Genomic DNA, 9,274 nt, shown 5'->3' with positions numbered 1-9,274 from the left:
AATGGAGCAGTTACCAAACTCTCAGCTGCTGCAAGCACTATGGCAGGGGAGACCTGGTATATCCCGCACCACTTGGTCAGCCACAATGATAAGGACCCTATTGTGTTCAATTGCTCTTTCCAATATAAAGGACTGAACCTTAATGATTCCTTGATGCCTGGTCCAACCTTGAGCCCTTTTCTGTTAGGTGTTCTACTTCGTTTCAGGGAGCATTGTGTGGCTATCAGAGGTGATATACGTGGAATGTTCCACCAAGTTCTGCTCTTGCCTGAGGACAAACCCCTCCTGCGCTTTCTCTGGCGTGGCATGAGACTCGTCGATCCCCCTGACATCTATGAATGGCAGGTGCTGCTGTTCGGAACCACGTGCAGTCCCCTGCTGTGCATCCTTTGCCCTCCAAAGACGTCTCATCGCACAGCACAGCGGATGAAGATGTGAGACATTCCGTGGAACGCTGCTTTTATGTGGATAACTGTCTACAGAGCTTCCCATCTGCTCAAGAGGCACGGCAGTTACTAGACAAACTTCGAAAGCTGCTAGCGTCCGGAGGGTTTGATATCCGTCAATGGGCCAGCAACGCACAAGAAGTCATCAGTCACTTGCCACCAGAAGCCAGATCTCCCAAGCTAGAGCTGTGGCTTTCACATAATAAAGAAGACCCACGTGAATCCACCTTGGGACTGAATTGGAACTGTGTGTCAGACCACCTAGGATTTAAACATAGACCCGTTACTTACAGTGCTCTGATGATGCGGAACATATATCGTGTGTTAGCAAGTCAGTATGACCCCCTTGGTGTCATTCTTCCTTTCACCACACAAGCCAAGGTGATTGTTCAACAGCTCTGGATTAAGAACAGGAACTGGGATGATCCACAACTTCAAGCGAAGTGCCTTCTGTGGCGTGATTAACTCAGCACCAGTGACAGCAGATGGAAGTAAGTTTAGTAGCTGGAAAGACTTGGTCGAAGCAGTAGCACAGGAGTTGCACGGGGCGGCAGAACAAAGTGGCTCCCCTCCAGCCAGTGCTTACCAGAAGGCAGAACTGACCGCGCTGAGACAGGTCCAGATGGATAGTTTTCATGAAGACTACCATCTGTTGAAGAGTGGTAAGCCTGTTCGTTCTAGCAGCCGCTTACTTTGTCTCTCCCCAGAATTCGACAGAACCAGTGAGGCAATACGGGTTGGAGGACGATTAAGGCGGGTGGAAGGATTAGACCCAAGCACAGTACACCCTATCGTGTTGGATTCCAGTCACCCTTACACTCAGCTACTCATAAAGGAATATGATGCTCGCCTTTGCCATCCAGGACCAGAGCGAGTGTTTGCGGAGCTCCGTCGAAATGTGTGGATACTGAAAGGGAGAGAGGCAGTGAGAAAGCACCAGCGAACATGTCTTGAATGCTGTAAATGGAGGTCGAAGCCAGCCTCCCAGAAGATGGTTGATCTCCTTCCACCACGACTTCGGTTGTTCAAGCCTGCTTTTCATTCAACCGGAATGGACTGCTTTGGGCCTCTTCTGGTCAAAATAGTTCGTCGGACGAAGAAGGGGTGGGGACTTTTATTTAAGTGCTTGACCACCCGGGCAGTGCACCTTGAGGTGCTGACATCTATAGATAGTGATGCCTCTCTCATGGCACTACGTCGGCTTATAGGGCACCGTGGGAAACCTGCAGAGTTATATTCGGACCAAGGCACCAACTTTCGAGGTGGTGAGAGGGAGCTTAAAGAAGCCTTCAGTCAGCTCAGTGGTGATCTGCAACAGCAGCTAGCGAAGCAACAAATTAGCTTTCATTTCAATCCTCCAGCTGCTCCACACTTTGGGGGGGTGTGGGAACGCGAGATTCGTTCAGTAAAGGCCGCACTTTATACAACCCTGGGCTCAGAATCAGTAACTGAAGAAGTGCTTCGAACTGTCCTCATAGAGATTGAGGCCATCCTCAACTCCAAACCTCTTGGTTACGTTTCAGCAGACATTGCTGATGCAGATCCGATCACCCCAAACTGCCTTCTAATGGGGCGGCCAGATGGATCTCTACCCCAAGTCATATATCCAGTGTCTGAGCTCCTAGGAAGACAGAGATGGAGGCATTCACAAGTATTGTCTGACAGATTCTGGACGGCCTTCATAAAGTATTACTTACCTGACATGCAGGCCAGGGGAAAGTGGCAGAATCCATCAGTAGACATCAAACCCGGGACAGTTGTCATGCTTGTTGACCCTCAGTTACCCCGTTCATTCTGGCAGATCGGGAGAGTACTAAATGTCTTTCCTGGGGCTGATAATCGAGTTCGAACGGTCGAGGTGCAGATTAAGGACAAAGTCTACACAAGACCCATCGCTCGACTGATTGTTCTTCCAGAGATCCGAGATGAGGGGGATAAAAGCCACACTAGTGACTAACGGTAGTCCATATAGTGTTGGCCTTTCAATGGAGCAAATTTGTAACCAAATTTGGGGGCGGCTGTGTTGGAAAGGCCGAGTCATGTGCGCATGCGCTACTTACTGTCAGTCATCATCAGCAGAGAGCGGGACTGTATGAGCGGGACTGTACAAGCAAGACTGTGTGTGAAATTGCATCAATAAATATATGTAAGTTGACTGTTTACCTAGTTTGGTGATCAATACTTGTTAAGGAGCTGTAAAGCCTTGATGTCATACTTTCATAAAGTGATGCATGTTTAAGAGAGATGAATCCGTTAATCGCGTGAGGTTGAGGGCTCGTGAATGTGCCGTTTATGTTCGATATTACTTGCAATTTATAATATTTATATTGCACCCAGTGTTTGATTGTACATATGTATGTGTAATCATTACATTAGTATTTCAAACTCTTGTTATTTCGAGTTTAAGGACGCGATCTTTATGATTATGTGCCGTTCATTTAAATTACCTCAGATTTAGTTTCGGTTTTGAATGTTATGCCATTTCTGACCACCGGGTGGCGGTGTTGCATATTTTCATTGCTTGTATATTGATTTCTTTATTTCATATAGAATCGAACCTGATAATTATTTATTTGAGAAATGTAGATTTGGAAGTAATGTTTGTATAATAATACTAGAGACATTTGTTAATATATATCTTTATTTCTTTCCCTTTGTAGACCACAAACACAAACATCTAAATACTTTAAGCAACCTGTGTACTGCTGTGTTGTGCATAGTCAAAACTGTCAACAATAAACCACCTTTGTATGGAACTGATTCAATCCAGTGTGTTCTGATCGACACCCCATTGAGGAAAGCTAGAAATAATAAATCATCACCTTTTACAGTCCAATCCTTCTATCGAATAATGGCTGAAAAACTGCACTTAGTCGTCTTATATCTTATTTATATGAAAAGATTCAACCATATTTTTTTGTCCATGCGGGGTTTACATTTTTATGGCTTTCCATAGCCATAATGATTTTTGTACCGTAACTGCATAGTCTATCCCTTACACCTAAACACGACCATCACAGAAAACTACATTTGTACATTTTCAAAAATGAAATAAATAAATAAATAATTTAATAAAATGTAAACAAAGTTTTAGCTAAAGAAATATATAAATAAAAACACCTTACATTTCTAGAGAGGTGAAGTAGTTCTTTATGCCAGGGGTTCCCAAACTTTTCAGACCGCGACCCCCAATATTAGATTGCTGACGACCCGCGACCCCCTCCCCCTCCCCCTCCCCCTCCCCCTCCCCCTCCTTTCTCCTCTCTGTGTTTTCCTCTTGTGAGGATTTGCGATTTGGTTACATACTGTTGTGTACAAGGAAACATTTCGGCCAGAAGAGTTCTTGATGCTTGAATTAATTTTATTATCTTATTCTTTTACAACTGTAAGTTGCGTGGGGAAAAAGGGGATGTGAAAAATAGCAATATGGAGTCTCTTTGTGCACCCGCACGTATTCCACATCATAGTTCATTTATCCTAGGAAACTCCAATGAACCACGCCCACTGCAACAGGTTATGTCCATATATGGAAACGTGCGTCACACGAACCCTTAGGTTGAGGGAACGTCTCCATTTGTAAAGTTAAATAAGCTGCAACAACAGTTGATTAGGGACATGCAATATAGCCATAACAAACTCCGGCCCGATGAACTTGTCATTAGTCAATGTTTATCCACTTCCAAAGGGTAGAGTAATTGTACAGGTCTCCTATACACAAATCCAGACGGCAATCGGACAGCACACGATCTAATTTTACCGTCTCTTCCCATGAAGGTCTCTTCAATACGTCCCATCTTCCACATATGCTTGAGTTGTTTATGATCATGAATCAACACAACATCTCCAATTTTAAATGTAGATGGTTTGAATGTATTACTCACATGGTGTGCAGAACGAAGTTCCATCAGATATTCCCTTTGCCATCGATTCCAAAATTGAGTAGTCAACAAATGTCGATACTGTAGTCTTTTGTTAAGCTGAATGGCAGTCGCTTTCACTAAACTTGAATCATGTAACGGATAGGAAGGAAGAGTAGTCATTCTTTGTCCGGTCAGGAAATGAGCAGGTGTGAGAGGCGAAGGTTCACTGCTATCTGTGTGCAGATAAGAAAGAGGGCGGGAATTTATCACAGCCTCCACTTCACAGATCAGGGTTTGGAGTTCCTCAAATTTGAGATATGACCTCCCAAGTGCTTTACGTAGACACGTCTTGACAGATCTCACCAAACGCTCCCACATGCCACCCCACCAAGCGGCACGCTCCATGATATACCTCCATCGAATCCTCTTGTTTGCAAACAATTCTTGTATTTCTTTACCGTTTATCAATATCTACAAGGATTTCAAATCTTTTTCAGCCTTCTTAAAGGTCTTAGCGTTGTCAGAATAAATAACACTGCAGATACCATGTCTGGCAATGAACCTTTTAAAGGCAAGCAGGAACGCATCAGTGGTCAAATCGGAAACAAGTTCTAAATGCACAGCTCGGGTTACGGCGCATGTGAATAAAGCAATATATGCCTTCTTATTTTCTGGTTTCACATAAATTGGACCAGCAAAGTCAACTCCAGTAATCTCAAATGCTTGAGCCTCGTTAATGCGTTCTTTTGGTAACGGTGCACAGACCTGTTGGCCCGCCTTTACACGTGCACGTCTGCAAATTAAACAACGCTTAACACAACTCTTTGTCATCTGTCTGGATTTCAGTATCCAGTACACTTCTCTCAACTGATTAAGAGTGGCTTGTAGACCTGAATGCATCACTTCTTCATGTGCGTTTCTGATCAAAAGTTCTGAAAACACATCATTACCTGGCAAGATGTACGGATGTTTCTGGGTAAAAGACCAGTTCGCTTCCTGCAATCTCCCTCCCACACGCAGAATTCCACATTCATCCAGGAATGGTTTTAATGAAATGATTTTCGAATTCCTATTCAGATCATCATTTTTCAACAAACTATTCATTTCCTTTGAGAAACTGTCACTTTGAGTTCGCTTGATCCAGTACTGCTCTGCTTGCTGAATCTCATCCGTACACAATGGTCCATAGCGTTTTTCCTGCCACCAAAACGTCTCTTTCTGGAGCGCTTGAGCGCTCATTCCACGCGTTCCGCGGTCAGCTGGATTCTCCTTTCCAGAACAATGTTTCCAGTTTTCTGGTGATGTCAGACTTTGGATTTCAATTACACGATTCTCCACAAACGGTTTCCACTGCTTGGAACTGCTCCTAATCCAATGAAAAGTTATCATAGAGTCAGTCCAGAAATACATTTCATTTTCACTCACATTCAGATTATTCGATATGAATTTTCCTAGTCTTGCTCCGATAAGCGCTCCCATTAACTCCAATCTGGGTAGTGTCATTTTCTTTAATGGAGCAACTTTAGTTTTGGAAGCGATCAGACTGGTTTTACACTCTCCATTTCTTTTTACGCACCGCAAATATGCCGCAGCGCAGTAGGCCTTCTCACTTGCATCTGTAAATACATGAATTTCACGTTCAACTGTGGTATTTACACTCGTTTCGTTACATCTCATTTCAACATCATTATCGTAACGACGTGAAATATTTATCCTTTTCAAATAGGGTACCTCTGAGCACCATTGATGCCAAGTTTGCGCGAGATCACTGGGAAGATCTTCATCCCATGAAATTCCTCTCTCCCACATCTCTTGAAATAAACATTTGACTCGAATGGTAAACGGGGACAAAAATCCAATAGGATCGAATATGCGTGCAGCTGCTTGTAAGACTTCTCGTTTCGTGTCTCTTTTATTCTGCAAAAATTCAATCAGTTCATTAGTTTCAAACATGAATTCATCAGTGACTCTATTCCACGTTAGACCAAGAACTTTAAGTGGATTTAAGCCTTTAATTTCCACTATCTCATCCTTATTTCGTTGTTTCCATTCGTTTTGCAACTCAGATGAATTTGTGTTCCATTTGCATAATTTCATACTTGCACTTGACATTATTTCTTTGGCTCTCTGGGACAATTTTAGTGCATTTTCCACATCATCTGCTCCTGTTATGAAATCATCCACATATAAACATTCATCCAACACTTTGACTTCTTCAGGATATTTCTCTTCATATTTCTTAAGATGGTGTCTGATAGTTGCAGCTAATAGAAAGGGACTTGCTGATGCACCAAATGGCACACGCGTCATTCTCATAATTACCACCTTAATTTCTTCATAAGGGGTGGGTCTTTCTTTGAACCACAAGAATCTAAGCACATCTCTGTCTCTCTCATTCAGACTAATTTGCAGAAAAGCTTTCGTTATATCTGCCATCATAGCCACTCTATGCTGCCTAAATTTTATCAAAATGCTTAGCAAGTCAGGGTTCAGATTCGGTCCCGTCAAGAGACATTCATTCAGTGAGCGGCTTTCTCGTTCATGTGATGACGCATCAAATACAATTCGCAACTTAGTTGTACTCCTACTTTCTTTAATTATGGGATGATGAGGCAAATAATACACTGGATTTTCGGTCTCAACATTAGTTACATCTTCGATAATTCCCTCAGCTATATATTCTTGTATTACGTAATCATATTGCTCATACAACTCGTTATTATTATGAAAACGTTTTACAAGGCCGTTCAAACGATTTCTAGCAGTACAATAATTAGTGGCCAAATTAATATTCTCTTCTCGCCAAGGCAAACTAACTTCATATCTACCTTGTAGGTACTTTACGGACTGCTCAAACTTCCACAGCGCATCAGTCTCTGGATTCTGTTTGACATCTGTAATCCCCAACGACTCAGTCTCCCAGAAACTACGCAGCTGTTCAGTCAGAACTTGTTCCTCACCAACGCAGATATGCAGAGCATTTACATCCACTGTTTCAGTTGTCACATTCATTACAGGGATGGAAACAGTTCCTTGAATTAACCATCCGAATTTGCTCTCTACAGCCACAAGTCCATTATCCAGTCTCTCTGTGTTTCCTGACACAATGTTCCAATAGTAATCCCCTCCGATGAGAATTCCAAGACCTTCCTGTTCCATACCTCTCACAGGGTGATCCGCGACTTGGAGTCCTTTTGCTTCAAGAGAGTGTCTGATTTCTTCGTTAGCCATTTTAATGTTAGATGAACATACACTTGGGGTTTCTAATAATTCAACTTTAACAGACACATTTGTTTTTAGATTTCTCAAACTAGCCTGAACCTTCTTTACTATCATTCTTTTGGCATTTACGGAACCAAACACGTGTAGCTTAATTATTTCTGTACCCACTACTGGTAGGTTCAAAGCTTTAGAAATATCTTCACGAATAAAGCTACGTTGACTCCCCCCATCTAACAAACATCTAGTAATTTGGCTTTGTCTTGGCGTATCTACCCAAACGGTTGCAGTTTGTAACAGCACTGCTCTATCATTACAATCACCTGGAGAAATTTAGTGAATTCGAGAGCAATATCTTCTGGAATAATTTTCAACAAGATAGGACATAATAAACTTCCATAGGTGTCCGCTACAACACCTAGTGCATCAAGGCTACGCACCTGTATCTCACAGTCATCATACAATTTTCGCAAAGCGCTCACATCAGTTGCTCGATTTACGGGAGTCATGTTCAGTAACTAATTCATATGAGCATTAATCACTAGATCTTTACGGCCAAATCGAGTTTTAAGCAGATCAATGGCAATGTCATAATTAATATTAGACAAAGCGAGGCCTGTTACTGCACTCGCTGCAGTGCCGGTCAAAAATGATTTCAAATAACTGAATTTGTCTGTCTTGCTCAAACGTTCATTATCGTGGATGTTTGTTTCGTACTGACTCCAGAATCCTTGCCACTCACATATCTCCCCAGAAAATTTCTGAAAAACTAACGTGGGAAGTTTAACTGTGTCTCTTCTATATGGTCCAGCTCCAGATCCATGCTCACTCTGTCCAGACTGGCTTTCTACTTCTTCCATGCGCAACGCGCGTTTCACTCTTGTTCTCCTCACACTTATTGCATCCATATACTCCATTGCTATAGTTATCTCATCTTCCAAATCCTCTTCTTCAGTTACTGCTTCAACATTTTTATCATGTTCTATGAGAATCTTTTCTTTATCTTTCAACTGATCAAGTAGTTCCTCTAGTTTCGCAAAACATGGTTCTTCTTTATCCAACTCACCATCAATTTTCTGATTGAGTTTTGTCGTTGCAGTTCGCATCACTCCCCGCTTTATCTTCAATCGCTTTAAATCCGCTGAATCCATGATTTAATTTCGATTCAAATTCCCCACGCAGCTTCTTTCAAACAATTCTTGACTCCCGTTCAGTCTTCTCCCTTTCTTCATAAATTATATCCTTGAAATCCCGGGTTTCGGCACCATTTTTGTTGTGTACAAGGAAACATTTCGACCAGAAGAGTTCTTGATGCTTGAATTCATTTTATTATCTTATTCTTTTACAACTCTAAGTTGCGTGGGGAAAAAGGGGATGTGAAAAATAGCAATATGGAGTCTCTTTGTGCACCCGCACGTGTTCCACATCATAGTTCATTTATCCTAGGAAACTCCAATGAACCACGCCCACTGCAACAGGTTATGTCCATATATGGAAACGTGCGTCACACGAACCCTTAGGTTAAGGGAACGTCTCCATCTGTAAAGTTAAATAAGCTGCAACGACAGTTGATTAGGGACATGCAATATAGCCATAACACATACTGACAGAGCTAAAACAAAAAGGAACACAATCTCTAAGCCAGGCTATTTTATTAACAAATTATGGACAAAAACAAATACATCCATAACTGTGAAATGCTTACAGACAGAATACGAACAAGCTGCCTATAACACGCATACAACAATA

Source organism: Scardinius erythrophthalmus (assembly GCF_964197995.2).
Source record: "Scardinius erythrophthalmus genome assembly, chromosome: 14".
Lineage (NCBI taxonomy): Eukaryota > Metazoa > Chordata > Actinopteri > Cypriniformes > Leuciscidae > Scardinius > Scardinius erythrophthalmus.
Note: the sequence above shows the minus strand (reverse complement) of the source record.